General features: G+C 42.3%; 1 pseudogene; it reads left to right on the top strand.

Annotated features, from left to right (window-relative positions):
• The first annotated feature begins 20,828 nt into the window (after window positions 1-20,828).
• Window positions 20,829-21,884, top strand: LOC148525255 (4-galactosyl-N-acetylglucosaminide 3-alpha-L-fucosyltransferase FUT5-like; annotated as a pseudogene).
• Window positions 21,885-24,701: the final 2,817 nt, after the last annotated feature.

Genomic DNA, 24,701 nt, shown 5'->3' with positions numbered 1-24,701 from the left:
TTTATACCATATTTTTAATAATTTGTGCCTTAGACAAACTTTGTGTACATTGAACCATCAAAAATCAAAGGTTTTATTATCTCAGTCATGCCAAAATTATTCCGTAATTCGGAATATTCCGTATTTTGGAATATTTGGATATGGGAGACTCAACCTGTATGTACTATTTAGGTTTTTTATTTTTGAGATATGTCAATTGGATTTAATCATATATGAAGGATAATTAGTAATTTGGTTATTTTTATGCAACAGATTCTCAAAATGTTTTACAAATAAAATTGTACATTTATACATATAAGATCGAGTTGTGTTGAATTTATTCTGCCATTTCAGATTAGTACTAGGCAATAAGTGCAAAGTCTATTTTTATCTTGTTTATCAGAATATAAATAAACAGTATTAAATAAATCGTAAGATGTCATATAAAATCATAAAAAATTATAAAAAACAATCCTGCAGGACCACTGCTTCTAAAGAGGTACTGAACCTCACAGAACAACCTTATTGGAGAGGGGAAAAAAAGAGGAAGAAGCGCAATACTACTATCAAGATAAATATAGTGGTATAAAACTATTTAATGACAATAAATAAGTCATATAACATGGGAGTCAAGTTCAGAAAAAACAATACACAATTTGTAAGCTAAATACAGTACATGAATAAGTGAGGTCAGAAATGAACCAATACCAATCAGCCACATGAGCCAAGGATCAGATGCCTAGGTAATAAAAAGTAACAATATAAAATTGCAACCACAATAAAAAGTCTGAAAAGAACCAATGAGTAACGGTGGATACAATGCATCATGAAGTCTCAGAAAAATGGAACTTTGGAGAGTGTGACCACTATTTGTTATACCTCGGTATGATCCAAAGCATTCAAAGTATTAAGTGAAATGATGTATCAGTTTGGCACTGATATACCGGTAATTGTAACTCCCAAACCTCTAACTGACACAGAGAGCCTCTTAGTAAAGTTAAATAATAATGGTAACGAGGGATAGGGCTCACTTGGTCTGTCCGTGGTGTCTGAGTAAGGTACCTTGTAACCAGGAAATGACCTGAACCTGGTTGTGAGGGAGATTCCTGACCCGGCTGGAAGATGGGGAGCATCCGTTGCACAAGGACCTGCGTGAATTGGGTGTCCGCCGGACATGCATCCCCTCTGGAATGGTCCCAGCTGCCAGGTGGGGATCGTCCAATGAACGTGGACCTGAGTGAAAAGGATGTCTTCTGGACCTGTGTCGGACGCGGGGTTGGTGTGTCTCCTCCAAGTGGGACACGTGATAACTGGATACCAGTGCATAGCGATGGGTGGATCAATGCTGCCGTGCGTGGTAAATGGTGTGCTGATGTCACAAAGAAGGTGTGTGTGGCTTGACGCATTTCTCAGCAGTTCACCGTTTCCTCAAAAGAAGTACCCATAAAAAGATAGTAAACTGCAAAAAGTAACCTTGGGATGATAAACAGCAGAATCTGGATCATAAACTAACAATGATATAGACATAGCTATCAAAGCCTAGTTACTATATGCATTAAACAAATCTACTAAACATGATCTTCCAAAAAGGTGGTTGGTCTGCTAAAGGAAGTGCAAAAAGGGGATCTCAAATTAAATATCAAATAATAATAATATTAATAATAATAATAATAATAATAATAATGATAATAATAATAATTTCTATTATTATTTTTATTATTATTTCTACCCTATATTTACAACTAGGGAAGCATAACATTGACCATTGGATAGAAAGTGCCAAGATCTCACCAATAAAGGCTGGCACATACTTTGAAGAAATTAGAAATTTTGGATGCTTATCAATTCAGCGGGATGTGCCACCAAACATCATCATGATGGGCCCATACCCGCCATATATGATACCCTCAATACTGCAGCAGCAGATTATAGCCATTGCATTTAAATGAATCACACCCATGAAACAGGAGCACCAAATATAACATTGACAGAAAGACGAATGGAAATCTTTGTGAAGTTTTATAGATATTAAGTGTCATATTTGTGAGGGATTGCATTTTAGCCATGAAAATTATAATTTCTTATTGCTGCATAATGCAGCAATATATTATTATTGGGGCTATGTATCAACATTTTAATGCAGGGACACAGGCTCTGATAGAAGCCTGTCCCTGCAAAGCCTAAAAAGTAAAGTGATTACTAACTTCCGGGTTCAAACTTTACTTCTGGTTTCAGAGCTACTGCAAGCCCATTATGCAATATTATACCCAATAGGCTAGAAAGATGGCGTTCGATAAGCATTTCAGAGCTTGATACATTTGGCCTTATCACAGTCCACATTAGAAACCTATATATTATTGGGTGTAATATATTAACATATTATTATTGAACTGGATTACCAGCATTGAATCAATCAAAACCCAATATAATACAGATGCTGCTAATGTACAACACAGTGGGTCAATCTGTTTTTTAATCACTTGATTCACTTTTTTATACACTTACCATTGTTTTTAATATTTTACTGATTTAGCTTACATATTTAATTTTACTCAATAAAGGCTACATTTTATTAATTAGTGCGCCAAACAGGACAACACTTTTTTTCTTCTTTGGCGTTCTCTCCCTTTCAGTCATGGACCCCTTCTCTCTGCCATGGCACCTTCCCTTCTTTCCACTCTCTCATGGGCCCCCTTAACACTAGTAGCACCTGTCTAAGGAGGGTAGTCTAGGATTGTGGTGGGCAGCCGGTGTTCTGTCCTCAGGGCTGTTGCACTCTGTATGGTGGCACTGGCCGCGCTACCCTAATTAGGCCCTGCCTCCTGGTACCGCTGGATGATGGATATCAGTCTCTGGGCGGGATGTACTAAGCATCTCATCCGCAATGTGGTACATCCCCCTGACTTCGGGTACATACCCCGGTTCATTACCGCAGTATGTACCAAGAATATCGCAAAGGACAGCTCTCCTGATAAGAGCTGTCCTTTGTGATGGCCCAGGACAGAGTGACTTCCGGGATTAACACCCAGAAGTCCCTCTGGCATCACACGCGGGTTGTGAAGGAAGGGATCTGATCGGATCCCTCCCAGCCTGGAGCATCCCGATATGAAGCCTATAGGCTTCTATTGGATAACGCCACCTGAAGGTGGTGTGACCCAATGGGACGAAGATACATTCCGATGCTTAGTAAATCTGTACTAACTGTCATGTTACAGGCTGTGTTTGAATAATGACAGTTAGGAGCAGATTGGTTGGTAGTTTTATCAGTTTCCAATTCATCACTTTCCAGAGCCTAGTATATCTGCCCCTATAAGATTTAAAATATGTTGTAATTACTTGTGGTTCTTCAAGTACAAAATGCACGCTGGGGCTGGTAGAACTAATTTGACTTGTATTGTCCCTTGCCTATCTATAGAAAGAAATACTACCAGGTCCTTATGTTTAAGGAGGGAAGGGAGAACACTCTTGCTGAATGTTCCCAGGTCTGAATCCAGGAGATAGATTTTAGGATCCTCCCGGGAATAGTGGGACCACACTGTAGGCCTCATGCTAAGCTGGGGGCAACGTATACAAAATGTATGCTAATAAAAGGCACATTTATAAATGCAAACCCATATGATGAGGCATAGTATGGCTAGTGGTGCAGACCTGTATACATCTAATGATACTTATGCCGCATACGTATCATAAGATGTATGCTGGCCTGCACCACTAGCATAAGCCCCAGGTTAGTGCATATACACACACTTGTTTTAAAACCTTCACTTTTAGGGGTGAATAAATAAAGTAAACTTTGAAATACAGCAGTTAGAAACTCTTCTTGTGTAAAAAAATTCCTAAAATATAAAAATTCCTATAATACGTACACATGGATGTATATGCGCCTGTGTGCGAGTCTGGCTCTGTTCGCAATTACACTTTTATTGTATTTACTGTTCCAGTCACAAGTAATTGCAGAGCCGGCCCTAGGCATAGGCATAATAAGCAAATGCCTAGGGGCAACTCAGAATGCTAGGGGCATTCCAGGGCTCTGCGTGCAAGTGTTAAACTTGCACATTTATGGATACGTGCACTTACCTGCTGCTGGATTCTGGGCATGCACAGAAACATTTTGCACATTTTACGTTATGCAAACTGGGATAAGTCAAACTGAATCAGCCACTCAGAGAATATTTATAATGGACCAGAAATGGACTGGTCAAAGATTTCTTCATATTAGCCCACTGATAATATCCATATCATCTTAACATATTGCACTCCAAGCTCCGAACATGGTGCTGTATTAGTAGTAGAGCCACAGGAAGCCAAACGTCTTCTAGTCTACTGGGGTCTATGGATACAGGGGGACCCAAACCACACACCCTGCATGCAGGGCCAGTGCAAGGTGTCTTGGCACCCTAGGCAAAACTTCAGCCTACTGCCCATACCAATTACCCACTTCCCAGACAGTAAGGTGAAAGTGCAGCATTCCTCTCCGAGACATCCTTATTTATGTTATGGGAAGACTCAATTTGCTCCCCCACCCAAATCCCAGTGCCCTAGGCAGCTGCCTTGCCTACAACCATACTTTATACTTCTCTGTAGTCTGCCGGCTCCGCAGAAATCACCAGGAAAATGTTGCTGTCACCAGTTTCCAGAAGATCTGTGAATGCGCAGGAGACACATTGCCAGAGTTTACTTTGCATTTGCACAAGTGAGGGGAGCATGCAGGCTGCACACTAACCTACTTCTCTCCTATATAAAAAGAAGTAAATTGTATCTGGGTGCAATGATAGGTATAACATTTAGCAGCCTAATTCACACTAGATCCTGCCCAAAAAAAACAGGAATATAAATGACATACAGACTTAAAGAAAAGTGAGAATCAAAGGCGTTGTATCTTTAGAATGTATGGGGATAGGTAATATACTGTAAATATGAAACACAAAAATAACACAGGTCTGTGAAATTTAAGGTATTGAAAGCTTTTTTAATAATACTTTTATATTCTGAATTATACTCCTGTGTACATCAAGAAATAGTATATAAAAAAAAATTACCACATCACATTTACCTATAAGAGGGTTACATACATTTTTAAGAAAAGTTTAATTGTTTTTGACATATTTATTGTGAAATACGAATTAGTGTAGATGATATCTCTGTGTTTTTGTCTTAATTACATAATAAAATAACAATAAATCAAACAATAATAGAAACAAAACCATAATTATTGAATCGTTAATATCATGTTTTTTGTCTTCAAACTTCGTTTTGTTGCTTTTCGCTTATAAGCTTTTTCTGTGTTTTCTCTATGTATCATCCAGCATGCTAACATCCCAACGACCCTGGTACCTTCTTTCTACATCTTTAAAGTCTTGGTGGAACCTTACACCCTGTTCTTCACTGTAGTCTCCGAGATTATTTGAGAAATGCTCAATATGGGAATTCAAAAAATTTACCTTTTAAACTCATTTTGCAGCCAAGGTTTCTGTAACTAATAAGCATTTCCCTGAAAATTTATTTTTAGTTTTAATCCTTGACATTGCTTACAAATTTTGAAATCACTTGCTTGAATGAAGTCCATGCTTAAAGTTCCACAATATTCATTACACTTGAAATGTTCATCTTTTATTAACTTTCTAATGTCAGGGCCTGTTTAAATGCCTTCCTTCAGTTTAGCATCGGATAGGTTAGGGAATTTGGTGCAAATATATTTCAAGGTTTCTCCATCTTTAGGCAATGCTTTTACAAATTGTTTCATCAGTCCTAATTTTATATATAGAGGTGGAAGTATCACTTTATTTGGATCTACTAAACTGGATTTGATGACTATTTTTTCCAATTTATAAACTTTTTCGAGCTGGCCATTTGTTTTTTTGCCAGTGTAAATTTTTAGCTCTGCTATTCCACCTTCGCCAGCTCACCATGTAGTTGTAGTTGTTGTGTGTGTGTGTGTGCAATGTTTCTTTAGACAGTATGGGGTTTAGGCCCTTTGTAAATTTCAGCTCCAGGACCATGTGGAACTTAATCTGGCACTGGGCGGGGGGAAGTTTTATGACGAGAACTGAATTGCAACGTTCTATACTACCGACTGAATTCATTTCAGACAATGTTTTATAATAAATGTAGGCAGAATACATTTAATACTTTAAAGAATATGAAAAAAATTACATTCATAAATACATGTTTTGCAGAAAAACGTGATGTGATGTGCAAAATCGGGAATCATTTTTGTGTTCAGAAGCAAAAAATCACATAAATTAGTTAAAAAAGCTTTTTCATAGCAGACCTGTGTAATTAGTTATTTAGTTTAAAAAAAAAGTGAAGATTACGCTCTCTGGTGTTGGAAATGTATAATACAGTAACATTGAAGATAATTCCATTCAGACCAGTTGTCCAGGATACAATATGAAAAGAAAAAAATTGAGTATAGCTTGTTTAAAAACCATTGGCACCCTATTTCAAAGGCTGAAACAGAGGGGCTGTAATTCAATGTCTGAATTAAAATGATTGATTTCTCAGTTACAGCCAAGTAGGAAAAGCTACAATAGCAAACAAAATAGTAAAGGAACAGGATACAGGACTATGAAGATCTACATATTTGATGCAGAGAGCTGGGACACTTCAACCTAGTGTGGGAAATATTTCTGCGGGCAAGATATCTATACCATTCAATGAGCGGATAAATCACAGCAAGAATATAGACCAAGAAGATTTTCTTAATTGGAATATAAAGGAAATATCTTAAATCAATACCAAAATTAAGTTAAGGGTAACATCTGCAGTAAACGGAAAAAGTGCAATATCATAGAACCACAATATTAGAACTTAGGGATAAATATACAAGGCGATAAAGTTGCAAGACCAGAAGAAAAAAAGGGACAGAAATCTGACTATGTTGGGCAATATTTCAAATAGAAAAGAACTTGCGATTTGAAGCACTAAAGCGTGGTAATCGGTCAAATATTGTGACTGGAATATATAAACCACTAGCAAATATGTGCTAACATGTGCTAAATGTATTCTGGAGGCTTCCTTTGGCAATTAATTTGGTATATGTGGATGTGATAAAAAAACAAGAGTGTTGGAATAGGTAGGGGTGAGTCCTTTTTTTAAATCTCCCTCATGTTATAGGGCATGCAGAAATATCTTGAACAGCGAACGGTCAAGAATATGGGGAAAACTAAGCCGGTAGGGTCTAAAAACCCACAAGTTAATCTAACTCTCCCCCAAATCCACGTAGTAGCATAGGCTCAATACCTGCCTCCCCCTCTCAACATGGTCCATCCCCCCCAAGAGGACACTTCAGGCCTCTCTAAATGCCCCTTCTGTGACAGAAGCAGCCCAAGAAATGGTGATTGTAATCAGACCTCTAATGGAATAACAATTTCAGGAATTTAGAAACACTTTGAAAACAGTGGTATCTCAGCTCAAATCTAATACCAAGAGAATCGGAATATTAGAACAAAGGGTAAGCGATATGGAGGATTAGTAGTGACAATACAATCTGTAGTAGATGCACATGAAAGTGTGATTAAAAAACTTTTAGAGAAAATTGATGACCTAGAGAACAGAAACCGTAGGAGTAATTTGAGATTTACAGGGAAACCAGAGGTTAAAGGCCCAGAATTTATTTATTATCTCCAGACATATCTCAATCAAGCATTAGGGATTCAAATAAAAGAATCTCCTATAATCATAGAGAGAGCTCACAAGTTGAGTTCTGAAAGAGTATCTCATGATACAATTATACTGCTTTTATACCTAAATTTCGGGTCTGAACAGGGTACCAAACCGGATCAGACCCGGAATTTAGGCATCACCGACCCCGGATATTCCCAAGTCTGCGCCGTTCACGCCAGAGCTTGGTCTACAGTGACCTGGCTCTACCAGCATGGAAGTGGACGCTTGCAGATTACATCTTCTCCAAGCGCCACTGAAGCCAGTCAATCGGCCGGCATGCGGTGCGCTCCAGGTTATCGTGACCCGGATTGCTCCATTTACACTGCAGGGTTTCATGGGTCATTCCCGTATTAAACCCTGCAAGTTACTTGGGTTGGATTGGAACTCCTGTGCAGCAGGTGTGGGGGCAACATTTGAGGTTAGTCGTGCTGCGTGTTGCAGCTGTTTAGGTGTGCATCTGGGTGCGATGGGGTGACTCTGGTCATAGGTCGAGAGTGGGTTGTTGGATCGGACTGGGTCCTTTTGGTGAGGCGGTGGGGGGTAGCAAGGTGTGGTAAGAATTTTCTCCAATGAATTTTGGGTCATGGCCTTCTTCGAGGTGGAGACAATTCTTAGCACACCTTGCTACCCCCACCGCCTCACCACAAGGACCCGGTCTGATCCATCAACCCACTGGACCGTGACACACTCCCATCCCCTGGCACCACTCTGCACACACCATCAGCCTCCTGTCCAGCATATGGCAGTGCACAGAGACTGGCCCTCCAGACCGCAGCTCAGCACCAGGAACCGCCGTCCACCTAGGCACTGCCAGTGGCCACCCTCAGACTGCAACTCAACATCACCCACAACAAGGGGGATTCAAACACCCCAAGCGTGTCACTCACCTCAGCACCAACCATCTGGCGCTGGCACGGTTCTAACCAGGACAAGACTTCCATCACCCATATGCTGCCATACCCCATATGCAATGCCATATCGAAGGCAACCTACCGGTAGGTAAGTTGCTTACATTCTACACCGTGCAGGATGCTGACAAAACAGCACACACACCCTATCCATCACACCATCCTACTGACAGCTACCAAGAATACACCAAAGGTCCAGCAGGGAAGATGTGCCAGTCTGGTACTGCACGGTAAGGAGCCCCCTGAAATGGTCCACCCACCTTCCCTTGAGCCAGTCACACCACTCCACACCCCCCCCTGGGACCATTCCATGAGCAGCACTGTGCCTTCTCAATAAATGGTTTGGCCCCATACCAGATTGTCCATTTTTTCCATACAAGTACCACACAATGCACACACATCCCTATCCTACATATTGAGAGAGTGCACCTGACCCACCCTTTTTTCAGTTCATATATCCGGTAGGAACAGGTATCCCTACCACAGGTGCAGCACAAACCCCTTCCCCACTCCTATACCACCACACAAACAGAAAAACATACTCCTATCCACCCCCTCACCATCCACCCCCCGCCTCTCCAGCCCCAACCCACCCACCCACTTAACCCCCCTCGACCATACACCCGACGCCCATCATACTCCACATCACCAAACACTCCCCCTCCCCTGACCTTTCCAAGCTCTTTCCCCACAACCCTGGCATCCCATGACCTCCTTATTCCAAAATCACCCCCATCCATCCCACCACAGACACACTATATGAGTTCGGTTCACAAACAGGCTGTTGTCCTGTCCATAGGGGCTGGCTGGCTGTTGTCCTGTCCATGGGGGCTGGCTGTTGTCCTGTACATAGGGGCTGGCTGTTGTCCTATCCATAGGGGCTGGCTGTTGTCCTATCCATAGGGGCTGGCTGTTGTCCTGTCCATAGGGGCTGGCTGGCTGTAGTGCTGTTTTGTCCATGGGGTGCTCTGTCCTTCAGGGGTGCTCTTCACACACACCCAGTGGGAAAAAATTATATAATTTGTTTCTTTGTGTGTTAGCACTTTTCATCAGTGCAACGGTGCTGTGCTGCTGTTTGTTAAGGGGCTACTGCCTCTTTCAGGGGTTCACCCCAGGGTCTTATAATAAATAAATAAACATTTTTTTGTGTGTGTGTGTGTTATCCACACCTGTCATCAGCATAGGTGCACAGGGGTGCTGTGCTGCTGTCTGTCAAGGGGCTGCTGGCCAAAAAATAAATAAACTCATTTATTTTTTTGTGTGCATGTTAGCCTCACCTGTCATTGGCGTAGGTGTGCAGGAGTGCTGTGCTGCTGTCTGTCAAGAGGCTGCTGTCTCTTTCAGGGGTTCACCCCCAGTGTACATATTAAACGAAAACACAGTTTGTTGTGTGCGTTAGCCTCACCTGTCATCGGTATAGGTGCACAGGGGTGCTGTGCTGCTGTCTATCAAGGGGCTGCTGTCTCTTTCAGGGGTTCACCCCCAGTGTTAAAATTAAAAAAAAAAATTGTGTGCATGTTACCCACACCTATCATTGGCGTAGTTGTGCAAGGGTGCTGTGCTGCTGTCTGTCAAGTGGCTGCTGGCCAAAAAAAATAAAAATAACATTTGTGTGCATGTTAGCCTCACCTGTCATAAGCGTAGGTGTGCAGGGGTGCTGTGCTGCTGTCAGTCAAGGGGCTGCTGTCTCTTTCAGGGGTTCACCACAGTGTTCCATAAAATAAAAATGTGTGTGTGGTTGTGTGCATAGTGAGTATGGAGGACAGTCACATGACCAGAGAGCAGAATCCACATACCAGTCTTGTAGCTGCTGACAGCAGTCATGATGATGCAAGGCCATCAATGTCATCTATGAAGGCTGATGTACCAAGGCTTACGTCAGGCCAAAAAGTTAGGCTAAAAAATCGACTTTTACACTGTTAAAGCAGGAAAGATTTAAAGCTAAGTCAGCTTTAGAGATACCAAAAATTGGCAATATGCCATTCACCACATTAAGTGGCAAGAAAAGGATAAGGAATTGGCTTGTATTTATGAAGACTGATGGTTCCAATGATAATTCAAGCCCCTCTGCTTGTAGGAGAGGTACTAAAAAAAATTTGTGCTCTGAAAAATCACAAATCCCCGAGGAGAGTCCAAGTGTGTCCTCTGTTGCCATGTGTGAGCCATGAGCCTGACCTTTCTATTAATACTGTACTTGAATAGGATCCTCCTTCCACCATTTGTGAGTCTTGTGACTTAGAAATCGAGGATGCTTCTGTGGAATTGCACGAGGAGGATGAGGAGGATATTTATGTAGTTGATGATAACAAAAAGGATGATGAGGATGTTGATGATGATGAGGATGTTGATGGCGAGGATGTTTGTGTAAAAACTGTAAATTGGGTAACAGTTGTTGCCCATGGTTGGGAAAAATCCCATTGTTGCCATTCCTGGGCAAAGGACCAAAAATCCACTTCTCATGTGAGGAATTATTTCCAACCAAGTTCAGACAACTTTTCCCAAGCCATTTGTGACCGTTGCCAAGTAACAGTGAGTAGAGGTAAGGACCTTAACCATATTGGAACCTCCTCCCTGTTATGTCACTTGCAGCGCATTCATCAAATTGGAAAGGGTATTAAAACTTTGGGGATAAAAAACAAACAACAATCAGTCCAGTGTCACCAAGCTGCTCCTTTCAATCTGGATCAAAACACCTGCAATATCCACCACCAACACCTGCATCATCATCAACATCCTCATTCTTGATCAGAAGTAGTCCTGCATTAAATATCATAAGGACTGACTCCTCTCCTATCCGTTGTTCCTCAGAAGGATCCTTGAGTGTTACACCTGTGCTGCTGCTGTTGCTATAAGTGGATCTGCATCCCAGAAGGGGACAGGAAGAAGACTATGTTTAGTAGCTCAGGAAGTTCAACCAAACAGTTGACAGTCACACAGTCCTTTGCATTGGGGAACAAGTATAACAGCAAACACCCAGCTGCACAGCAGATTACTGTTGCCATAACAGCTATGCTAGTACTAGATGTGCATCCAGTGTTCACCATTAATGCAATGGGTTTTACCCAGTTAATGGAGGTCCTGTGTCCCTGCTACAATGTGCCGTCTAGATTTGACTACTCTAGAATAGCAATTCCCAATCTGTACAAGGGCATTAAAAAAATGTATTAATGTCCTCCGAATTGCCGTTGTGCCCACTGTCCACTTAACTACAGATATGTGGACAAGTGGGACAGGGCAAACTAAAGATTACATGATTGTGACAGCCCACTGGGTAGGTGTATTGCCTCCAACAGAGCAAATGGCAGCAGCTAACAAATGCCAACTTATTCAGAGGCTGGCTACTCTGTGTATCACTGGTTTCAGTAAGAGGCTTACCACTGAGAGCCTCTTAGAGAAACTCAGGGAAATCATTACAAAATGGCTTACCCTACTTGGACTCTTCTCGGGATTTGTGATTTCTGACAATGCCAGCAATATTGTGCGAGATTTACATGTGGGCAAATTCAATCACATCCCATGTTTTGCTCACACAATTAATCTGGTGGTGCAACATTTTTTTAAAAATGACAGGGGCGTGCAGGAGATGCTCTCGGTGGCCCAAAATATTTCTGGGCATTTTCTACATTCAGCAACTGCGTGTCAAAGATTGCAGCACCAGCAAGAACTGTTGAATTTGCCATGCCATCAGCTGAAGCAAGAACTAGGTGGAATTCTACCCTCTATATGCTTTAGTGGATGAAGGAGCAGAAAAAGGCCATCCAAGGCTACACTATGTCCTATGACATAGGGAGAGGAGCAGGAATGCACCTTATTCAAGCACAGTGGAGAATCATTTCTGTTTTGTGCAAGGTTCTCAAACTCTTTGAACTTCCCACATGTGAAGTTAGTTCAGACACTGTCAGCTTGAGGCAGGTCATTCCCCTAATCAGATTTTTGCAAAAGCAGCTGGAGAAACTGATGGAGGAGCTGAAACTGAGTGATTCTGCTAAGTATGAGGGACTTGTAGATCAAGCCCTTCATTTGCTTTGACAGGATTCAAGGGTCGTCAATCTCTTGAAATCAGATCACTATATTTTGGCAACCATACTTGATCCTAGGTTTAAGCAATACCTTGTGTCTTTCTTTCTGAAGGACATAAATCTGAAAAGATGCAAAGAGCTGGTGGAGAAAAAATTGTCAGCTCAAGTGGAATGTGACACGGCAGCATCTCCTCCTTCAGTTTCTACAGATGTCAGGAAAAATCTAAATTTTCCTAAGAGACCCACTGCTGGTGGTGATGCAGATCTGTCAGCAAAATCTATTGGCATCTGGTTGAGTCTGAAAGAACTGCCAACAATGAGTTACATGTCTACCGTGACTTTGTCTGATATGGTCACCATTCAGAGAATGGTGGATTACTATTTTAGGGATAGCTTCCAAATAGACATGTCAGATAGTCCATTTCACTATTGGCAGGAAAAAGAGGCAATTTGGAGTCGCTTACACAAACTGGCTTTGCTGTACTTAAGTCACCCACCCTCCAGTGTGTACTCTGAAAGTGTTTTCAGTGCAGCCGGGAACGTTGTCAGTTATCGTCGTAGGAGGTTACTTCCCCAAAATGTGGAAAAGATGATGTTCATAAAAATTAATTACAAATTCCAGGAGGAAGACCTTTACCAGCAATTAAGTAAAAAAAGACAGCCTCTGCCTCTGTAATGGTAAATTCCAGCGGGGGCAAATTCATATTGTGTGAAGAAGAGGAGGATGCACACACTGATGGGAATGACGATGATGCTGATGATGACATCTAATGTATTATAAAGCCAGTTTGTGTATGGGATCATTGCCACCAATGTCCACTGCAGCTTGTTTTGTGGGGGTCCAAACAAACCAATAATTTCAGCCACAAGTGGCAGTCCTTGTCGTTCAAGTGATTGCTTTGTTAAACAATGAATGTCCTGTTTCATATATACAACATAAGGGTGGGTTGGAGGGCCCAAGGACAATTCCATCTTGCACCTTTTTCCTTTCAATTATGTGCTGGTTGGGGTATTGCTGCCTGACATTTTCATGATATGGTTTATAAATGTCCAGAAATTGTAATGGCCACAGACAGCATCTCCTGCATGCCCCTTTCATTTTTTTTAAAGAAAATTCTGAACCAATTGCTGCTTGTTGTGTCAACCAAACGGCACAAGTCACAAAACAGTGACATTCAGCCAAGGGTTCTCAGCCCCTAAGGCTGTTACATTGCCCAAAGGCCACATCCTGCTTCACAGCCCAAAGGCCAGCTGTCATCACTCCTCACCAGCCCTCAAGGCTGTAATGGTCGCAACTTGCCAAGAGTTCTAGGTCTCAAGGCTGTTGCAGGACTAATCATAGCTCTGTATTCCAATACTACTCAGCCTGGAGGCTGCATCAACAATTTAATATCAACTATAAATTCTTCAGCCAGGGGCTGCATCAATTATCAATTCTTCAGCCAGGGTCTGCACCAATTATCAATTCTTCAGCCAGGGTCTGCACCAATTATCAATTATTCAGCCAGGGGCTTCACCAATTATCAATTATTCAACCAGGGGTTGCACCAATTATCAATTCTTCAGCCAGAGGCTGCACAAATTATCAATTATTCAGCCAGTGAGTGCACCAATTATCAATTCTTCAGCCAGGGGCTGCACCAATTATCAATTCAGCCAGTGACTGCACCAATTATCAATTCTTCAGCCAGGGGCTGCACCAATTATCAATTCTTCAGCCAGGAGCTACACCAATTATCAATTCTACAGCCAAGGGCTGCACTAATTATCTATTCTTCAGCCAGGGGCTGCACCAATTATCAATTCTTCAGCAAGGGGCTGCACCAATTATCAATTCTTCAGCCAGGGTCTGCACCAATTATCAACTCAGCCAGTGGCTGCAACAATTATCAATTCTTCAGCCAGTGGCTGCACCAATTACCAATTCTTCAGCCAGGGGCTGCACCAGTTATCAAGTATCTACTCTTCTTACTTCAGCCAGTGACTGTGCCAAGTACCAATTCTTCAGCCAGTGGCTGCGCCAACTATTAACTATCAATTCTTCAATCCTCAAGGGTTACCTCAACCATCATCTTTGCACAGTCCTCAATTCTATTCATCAATCAGTTTTGAGCAAGCTGGCTGGATGCAACCTTTTGGCCCTTAAACTAGATGAAAATAATCAATATTGTGAGCTGTGATGTGGTCAAAATTTACTGGAAATGAGTGGAAATAAATGTTATTGAGGTTATTAATATGTAGGAACAAAAAAAGGCATATTTTATGTGATTTTAGCTGTTTTTATGATTTTTTAAAGAAAAAAACCAGAACCAAAACCCCCCCAAAAAACACGAAGGAGTGCTGCACATGGGAAACACTGGGAAATAGCAGGTAACTCACACTAGTAATGTCCATGAATCAATGAAGTGCTGCACATGGAAAATACTGGGAAATAGCAGGTAACTAAGACTAGTAATTTCCATGAATCAATGAAGTGATGCACATGGAAAACACTGGGAAATAGCATGTAACTAAGACTAGTAATGTCCATGAATAAATGAAGTTATGCACATGGGAAATACTGGGAAATAGCAGGTACTCACACTAGTAATGTACATGAATCAATGAAGTGCTGCACATGGGAAACACTGTGAAATAGCAGGTAACTAAGGGGGGTATTCAATTTGGAGCAAAAGGTCTGTGTTGGACTTTTAGCTCCACATCGGTGGTTTGATGGGGATAAAGTAGTGAGCGTGTGCCCACATTATCCCCGTATTCAATTAGGAATTAGCGAAACAGAAGCCGGCGGAAAGGTAACTATCGCAAAAAAACTGGAATTTTTGGGAATTGTTCCTGGGACCCCCTAAAGATGTCTAGACATGAAGGATCACTATGGGTACCCCCATTTTTGCCTGCTGAAGGTAGTCAGGGTTTGTAATAGCCGCAGCAGGTGCATAAATGCGGCATTGAATAAGGGGTGAAGAATAGCACTTAGTTTTTTGTTTTTTTTAGAAACTATTTCCATCAAATTTGGGGTACATGAAAATGGGTGCAAGCATATTTTTAAGTCCCTAAAGTTGTTTTTCAAAATTCTTCAAAAATGCACCTGCAGCTACTACCCGCATTCTGCAAAACACCTGCCGCACACTTGGGAACACCTCTGGAATTAATTTCAGTAGTTTAGAAATTTCTCTACTATTTTTTTTTTCACCCCAAAATTAAACTTTTATTTTTTTTATAATTTTTGGGGTGTCCCGATTTTTAATTTTTTTACTTTTTTTGACATAAATCTTTTTCAGGGAACATTACCCTAAACCCCAATTCTGCACTATTTTTCGTTATGTAAAAGATGGTGAAAAGTTATCCCCATTTTTTTACAAAGACTTTCTGCACTGTCGAAAAGTCTTTGATATTGAATACAGGGATAATTAAAATAAGCAAAAATTATGTTATAATGGCTTTTACTGCCATAAGACTAGTATTGTCCATAAATCAATGAAGTGCTGCACATGGAAAACACTGGGAAATAGAAGGTAACTAAGACTAGTAATGTCCATGAATCAATGCAGTGCTGCACATGGGAAACACTGGGAAATAGCAGGTGACTCACACTAGTAATGTCCATGAATCAATGAAGTGCTGCACATGGAAAACACTGGGAAATACCAAGTATCTCACACTAGTAATGTCCATGAATCAATGAAGTGATGCACATGGGAAACACTGGGAAATAGCAGGTGACTCACACTAGTAATGTCCATGAATCAATGAAGTGCTGCACATGGAAAACACTGGGAAATAGCAGGTAACTAAGACTAGTAATGTCCAAGAATCAATGAAATGCTGCACATGGGAAACACTAGGAAATAGCAGTTAAACAAGACTAGTAATGTCCATGAATCAATGAAGTGCTTCACATGGAAATCACTGGGAAATAGCAGGTAACACACTAATAATGTCCATGAATCAATGAAGTGCTGCACATGGGAATTACTGGGAAATAGCAGGTAACTCACACTAGTAATGTCCATGAATCAATGAAGTGCTGCACATGGAAAACACTGGAAAATAGAAGATACAGAAACCTGGGATTGACTTGATGCTTTAGCAATGTGGTCTCTGTGGGGCTGGTCTATATTAGCAAATCTCAGCTGCAGCTACAGATGATACATACATCAATAACAGTAAGGCCCTGAGATTCAGCAGTGCTTGTAAGTGCATTGCAGAATGCATATTCCCGATTATCAGGAATCTGTGCATGCACAGGACCCATTCTACCTCCATGCTGCACCTTGGTGGAGGAGCTCCTTTCCAGATCCAGTGCTATAAATACTGTACCATGAAATGAAGACAAAATTGCTACATGTAAGATAAGCCCCATCAATGTTCTCCCTAGAAAAATGTTTCAGCCAGAGGGCATTATGAAGTAGCTGTTTAGGAATAGACTGAACACGCTGATATTAATTAGAAACAGGGCCAGATTTAGGGGGGATGACAGGGAGGGGGGTCGACCCAGGGCTCTCACACACAGGGTTGGTGTGACCCTGCTGGGAACAAGTGTCTTCCGGCACCTGTTTTCCTAATGGGGGCTCCGCTGCCATGGCTCTGTATTCTGCATACAGTCAGTGATGCTGCATACAGGGCAAATTGGCTCCCAAGCCCCCTCATTTGCATCACATGACATATCACGTCCGTGATGCTGATCACTGATGTGGGGCCTCGGGAGCTGCTCTGTGAATCATGGGAGGTGAATAATGAGGGGGAGGTGGTGGATGTTATGGCTTGGGAGCCATTCTCCAAATCACGGGAGAGAACTAATCTAGGATATGGAAGGAGTGGGGGTGGATATCCTCCGTGTGGTTTGGATGGGGCCCTCACAACTTAGCTGCCCTGGGGCACCCACAAGCTTTAATCCGGAACTGATAACAAAGACTAGTATTATTAGCAATGTGGAAAAGCATAGCGTAGATGGGAATGTATCAAACTTTCTAAGCAGTGGACAAGTGGAGAAGTTTTCCATAGCAACCAATCAGTTTCTAGCTAGCATTTATCAAGTACAATATGTAAAATGATAGGTAGAAGCTGATTGGTTGCTTTTAGCAACTTCTACACTCTTTAGAAAGCTTTATACATTTTCCCGCCAAACTCTAAATAATATAAATAGTGAGTCACCAAGTATATAGTGGAACAATGTACAGAAAATCTGTGAGAGAACTGAGTAATAGCATGACACCACTGATCTAGGGGTCTATTTATCAAGCAGTGAAAAGTGTGGAGAAGTGGAAGTGGAGAAGTTGCCCATAGCAACCAATCAGCGCCTACCTATTATTTTATAGACTGAACTTGATAAATGTTACTTGAAAGCTGATTGGTTGCTATGGGCATCTTCTCCACTGGTTCACTTCTCCACACTTGTCACTGCTTGATAAATAGACTCCCTAATCTGCATTCGCACTTGAAACACTGAAAAGTGTTTCTACCACTCTACCTGCCACTATAGTGGGTGCAAGGAATGCCATTGCTATTGGGTCCAGAGGCTTAGGGGGTCCCGTATCCAACTCATATAGTTGTCTACCAAGTTTTTGACATTACCATGACTGAAAAGGGGGAAAAGTCAGTGTTTCTCAATAAAGGTTTACATTGATTTGATCCATCTCCCACATTCCTGTTTCATGAAGACAGACACAGTTGAGCTAATCAGAAAACCCTGCACTGTAGCAGGGAAGACTTTTCCTTGTTTACAGCCTTTATGAAGCTAGGGGGTGGGAATTGAACTCCGAGATTAGGACGATCCCAGAGAGGGACAGTGGACCTCATTCAGAGGTTGTCGTTAGATGCAAGCGGTCGCCCTGAATCAGGGCGGCTGCTTGCATCCTGAACGGCCGCCTCCTTGTCGATCGTTAAGCTGTGGGTTGCCACCCACAGCTTAACGACCGACCAGGTTGATGGTCATGACGGTGATCACCATCGCGACCATCGGGGCTTATGACCAGACCCTAAGGTTGGGTCTGGGCACTCGGAAGCCCCAGGGAGCTTCCTGCTCTGATGGAGCAGGAAGCTCCCCACTGACATCACTGATGAAGTCAGTGCGGCCGCCCACAAAATGGTAGGCGTTCGTAAAGGAACACCTCCATTTTGGAAAACACTCCCCCGGCCCACCTACCAAACAGGGGCAGCTGTCGATCAACATCGACAGCCTCCCCTTTGGTAATGAGCTCTGGAGCAACATAGTTTCTCTGTCGCTCTGGGGCTTGCGCGTGCGCAGTGCGTCCGCTGCGCGTGCGCAGGCCAAACCATCAAGTCGGTTACGAGTGCATTAGCACTCGCGACCGACTCTGAATGAGGTCCTGTGTGCCTTAATTAGGAAGGTCTCTACTCAAACTGGAATTTCCTGCATTAGGAAGTACCCAGTATAGTAGGAGCTAGTTGGTCCCTGTCCACTGTGTGGCATAATGTGACCTGGAGGCACTGTGTGCCATAATATGTATTGGCAGCACTACAATGTGGCATATTGTGAACTGGAGTAATAATATGAACTGGTGGCACTATGTGGTATAATGTGAAATAGGACACTACTAAGGGGCATAAAATAAACTAGGGCACTATTACTGTATGGTGCAGAAAATGCACTAGAGTAATATTATGAGGTATAAAATAAACAACCCCTGTGGAGATAGGTGTCTCTCTAGAAGCATTGGGGAGGGGCCCCTTCAAAATGTTGCTGTGGGCCCACAAAGTTCTGGTTATGCCCCTGCTGCCACTCTAATGCTATGTCACACTAAGTGGGGAGGGATTAGATGAGGAGTGGAATGGGTAGTGGGTTGGAGGGATTGAATGAGGAGTGGAATGATAGTGAGTTGTAGGGCTTTAATGAGGAGTGGGATGGACAGTGAGTCGGAGGGATCTAATGAGGAGTAAGAATTGGTGACTGCTGCCGTAATCCTTGGCTGTCAATCTTGGACATTGGAACATATTGACAGTTGGGTGGTTTGGGAAAAATGCCAGGTGGGGCACCCGTGAAAAAGGCCTGGAGATAACATTACCCATGTCCACACAATGCTATGACTAATATAATCCATAAATGAGTTAAATTTGGGGAAAGAAATGAAAAGTGTAATTAATTCAAAGGGTTGGCACTAAATGGGTAATAGGTTGGACTTTATAGTCAGGTTTACAATTTTGCACAAAGTGTGCAAATAAGGATTTTCCTGCCTCTCCATGTACCAAGGATACTTCTAAATTGAAAAGTAATTTGCAAAGAGTGGAATGTTATGCTTAAATATTCCTGTCTGGATGGTTTGTATTGCATAAGTCATTTAGCAGTATTAATGAGTATCTATGGAATGTCATACATCTTGTCAAAATTCAATAAATCAGACATTGTCACATAACATAGTTCAGGTAAATTGCTTTCTTTAAATTGTTGCATTTAATGAAGTGAATGTGATTTGTCAATGCTTTATGAATTATGTAATGGAAACATTCTGAGTCGCATACACTGCCGATGTCAGATGCAGTGGAGTGAGATTTTGCTATTGCGCATGTGTCCGTCGCCCCACGCTTGCATCCCAATTGCATCCATACAGAGTTGCAGTTGCAATTTCAGATGCACACATAGAGAACTGTACTGAAAATGAAGTGGGCGTTCCTAGCCGGTGACAGGGAGGTTGCTTAGCGCACGCACAGAGACGGTCCCTCTTATAGTAGTGTCGCGGCGGTGTCAGTGAAAGTTGTTGGTGTGTGCAAATGCTCAACTGCTCACACAGGAGGCCATAATCGGACAAAAAAACTATACCTACTATAGGGTTGGTGCAAGTTTTGATGGTGTGACCAATGGTGCCAATCAGTATTTCAGCCTCTTCAGACGCTTATAGTGGGCATCTCAATCCTTGCACATTTATATGCACAGAAGTACACCAGGGAAGGGAATTGTACTGGCATTTGTATAAAGTTGCGGACAGGAGATCGCCAATAGTCACAGACATGGACGTGGCTGTGTCCATCTCAGAATGGCCTCTTTCTCTTTCTAATAATAGTTTTGGTTTTAACGACACATTTTTTTTAACCAAAGTGTCTACTTCATATGGGATCATATAAACCATCTTATAATATTAATTAAAATGTCTTCAAAATAAAAGCACATACAGCATTTTTTATTTAGGTACTAAGTGTGTTGTTATTATATACATATTCTCTATATTTGTTTTTCCAACAGTGATGAAAATTGTGACGGGCATCCAGTAATTGAAATACTGCTCCAGTGTTTCTACTTAAATAAATGGAGGTTTCATGGAATAAAGTGTCTATGAAGAAGTGTTTTATGATATGTATTGCACAGTTGTGCCTATCAGCCATTTTGTTTACACTCTATAACAATGTAGGTCGCTCCGCAATAATTGATGGAATTGAATATGTGGAAACTATGCCGGAACCAGCTGAACCTACTCGAATCATCCTGTTATGGACTTGGCCATTTAATTATAAATTTCCCCTTAATAAATGTCCATCATTCCTTAGTATCAGTGGATGCCTCTATACAGTTAACATAACATAGTTTTCTTCCGCCGATGCGGTTGTTATCCATCACAGGAACGTTTGCCAATCTCAAGAACAACTTCCCCAGATGCCAAGACCACCAAATCAGTACTGGGTATGGTTTAACAAGGAGTCTCCATCTAACAGTCCAAACTTACACTTTATGGACAATCTCATCAATCTGACCATGTCCTACAGGGCTGACTCTGATATTTTCTCACCATATGGCTGGTTGGAGGAAAATAAAGAAGATGCAAACTTCACTATCCCTCCAAAGACTAAGCTGGTGGCCTGGGCTATCAGTAACTGGAAACCAAACTCTAGGAGGGTGCGCTATTATGAGCAGCTTAAGAATTTTTTATCTGTGGACATATATGGAAGACAGCATAAACCTCTACCCAGAACTGAACATCAACAAACACTTTCCAAGTACAAATTTTATCTGGCGTTTGAGAACTCAATTCATGAAGACTACATTACTGAGAAACTATGGAAAAATGCCTTCACATTTGGTAATGTACCAATTGTTATGGGCCCCTCTCGTGAAAACTATGAACGTTTCATTCCCAAAGACTCGTTTATTCATGTAGATGACTTTTCCACAGCCCAGGAGCTGGCTACCTATATTTTAAAGTTAGACAGTGATGACAAAGCCTACCAGCAATATTTCCACTGGAGGTCCAGACTTCATCCTGTTTTAGGTACTGGTTGGCCGAATTCTTACTGTAGAGTATGCAGAGCAATAAAAGAAGCCCCTAAACATAAGACTATTGCACAACTTGGAGACTGGTACAAATGAGTTAAGGGCATATTTATCTATATTATTTTTACTAAAATAATGCGAAAACAAGTGTTTACACACCCGTTTCACATTATTTTAGTATCAATTAAATGTGGGAAAGGGCATTCGGAGGAGAATTTACAAAATTGTCTTCCAAGCCCATAAATTTGCAATTTGTTTAGTAAGCTAATCGTATGTCCCATACTTGTAATTGATAATGTGATCTGCCAAAATTGACCAAACTTAAATTGTAAAAAAATAGTGGAGGGAGTCCTGTGATAATAACACTATCTTCAGATGGCATTATTATGGCTTCCCTTCTGTTTCCCCTACTCCACCTCTGCTTTAACAGCCAGAACAGAGCTCAGAGCTGGCACCTGTGATCAGCCATGTGTATCTAAATAGACCACAGGCTGATCACTAAATAAAATAAAAAGTTAAAAAAGAAAATAATAAAATAAAACTTATCTGCAAGCTGCTGTAGTCAGGGATCAGTGTCTGGCTCCTGTGACCCCAGTCAGCTGATGATGTGAAACTCCCAGTCAGCATCTCAGTTTACAGCACTGATCAGCTGACTGGGGTCACGGAGAGAAGTAGTCGGACACCGATCCCTGGGTGCAGCAGCGTGCAGGTAAGTGTTAGCTTAGCGGGGGAGAGGGGGGATTGTGAGGAGGGGGTCCATCCATGCAAATCTGGGTGAATTTATTACAAGATGTGGATTGTAATCATGCCACTCAAAGCTTTACTGTAATGATTTTTATATAACTAAAAACAAACTGAAAAAGAAAATCCAAATTTATTTATAGCCTCTATTCAGGTGCTTTTCACGAGAGGAGGGGGCCCATGTGCAGTCTCTGTCATGGGCCCCTCCTTTCAGTCCGGTGGCCAGCAGTGCACTGAGCGCAGAGCAGGTCACTAGGAAAATGGCAGCAGTGGCCATTTTAACTGTACTGCACATGTGCAAAACAACAGGAAAATGGCCGTGGCTGCCATTTTCCAGGTGTTTTTATAGCGCTGACACTGGCGCCAACATGGGACTCCGGAGAGGTAAGTATAATATGGTTGCAAGGTGTGCGGTGCGTGCCTCCCTGGACCCAGGGGCCCGTGTGCACCGCACACCCTGCACTTATTATAAATATGCCCCTGCCTCTATTTCATTACGAATAATTTTCTAATTACATTTTCTAGTGCCTGCCTTTGTAGCTGTAATCCTATCTTCAATGAACAAGAAAAAAATAGTCGTCATTAAGCAATGATTAAATGTTTAAAATATTTAAATACATAACTTATTAATTTAAAACAAATGATGTGCCAAATGAGTAAATTACTTTTCCAAAACTTGTGAACAGCTGTGATCTTGGATTTAATACTGTCAATATATTTTACTAGTGATTTTATGAAAAGTTTTCGGTGAAACAGAATGTTTTTTATAGTGACAAAAGATGGGCCTGCTGCAGATTAATCATGGGGTGCACTCAGGGCCTAATTCAGACCCGCTCGCGAGCGCTGAGCACTCGCAAGTGGGTCGATGGTGGCCAAGTGCGCATGCGCACGACGGAGGCGGCTCCGTCGTGCGCATGCGCGAGACCCGAATAACGACGGCCAAGCTGTTGTTAAGGGTCTCGCACCAAAGGGGGTGTGCTGTCGATGGTGAGTGACAGCATGCCCCCTTTGGTGGGCATGCTGGGGGCGTTGCTGCCCAGATGGAGGCGTTCCCATGGGAACGCCTATCGTCTGGGGGCGGCCCCACTGACATCACAAGTAATGTCAGTGGGAGTGCTCTCGGCTCTGATAGAGCCGAAAGCACTACAGGGCTTGCGGCAAAGAGACCCTACCACAAGGGTCTCGTCGCAAGCCCGATGGTCGCGATGGTCTTGACCATCGTGACCATTTTTTTGGCCGCTCGCCATAGCTATAGGTGGTCACCCACAGCTATGCGAGCAGCCAGGAGGCCGCTCTAAAATTAGGAAGGACGGCCCTGATTCAGAGCGAGCACTCTGTCAGAGTGTCCGGCTCTGAATCAGGGCCTATGTCCCTTCCCACATGACATATTATAAATATATATATATCTATAGATATATATATAGATATATATATATGGGATGTGCGTCGACCCCTGTGTTTTGGTTTTGGTTTTGGATCTGTATCTCCTTTGCAGTTTAGACCTGGAGTTTCAGTGCCCAATCTGTATTTCCCTCCTGGAGGTACTGTGCTCATGTGATGCCCCGATCAATCAGCCTTTTTGTTGAGCAGTTCCCCAAAATCTCCCCAACCATAAAACAGCATTCCATACCTGTGGGTCAGAAACAGTGCAGATCAGACACAGTGCAGGGTACAGTGCGGGTTGGATACAGTGCAGGTCAGATACAGTGTGGGTTGGATACAGTACAGGTTGGATATAGTGCGGGTCAGATACAATGCAGGTCATATACAGTGCATGATATAGTGCTGGTCTGATATAGTGCGGGATACAGAATTGGTTGGATACAGTGCAGGCCTGATACAGTGCAGTATACAGTGTGGGCTGGATACAGTACAGGTTGGATACAGTGTGGGATACAGTGCAGGTCTGATATAGTGCGGGAAACAGTGTGGGTTGGATACAGTGCAGGTCGGATACAGTGCGGGGTACAGTGTGATTCAGTTGCAGTGCATATCTGATACAGTGCAGTTTATAGTGCAGGTCAGATACAGGGGTTGATTCAGACCTGGATGCTAAGCCGCGGTCGCTCAGATCCAAAATGGGCCGGGTATGCAAATTCAGTGATCGCAGTGTCTGGCGTAAGACGCCCTCTATGTCTTAGAGAGTGATGGCAGAGTGACCGCACGCCGGTG

The sequence above is a fragment of the Taudactylus pleione genome, unplaced genomic scaffold, assembly GCF_031769625.1.
Source record: "Taudactylus pleione unplaced genomic scaffold, aTauple2 ptg000109l, whole genome shotgun sequence".
NCBI classification, from domain to species: Eukaryota; Metazoa; Chordata; class Amphibia; order Anura; family Myobatrachidae; genus Taudactylus; species Taudactylus pleione.
Note: the sequence above shows the minus strand (reverse complement) of the source record. Positions and strands in the feature narration are given on the sequence as shown.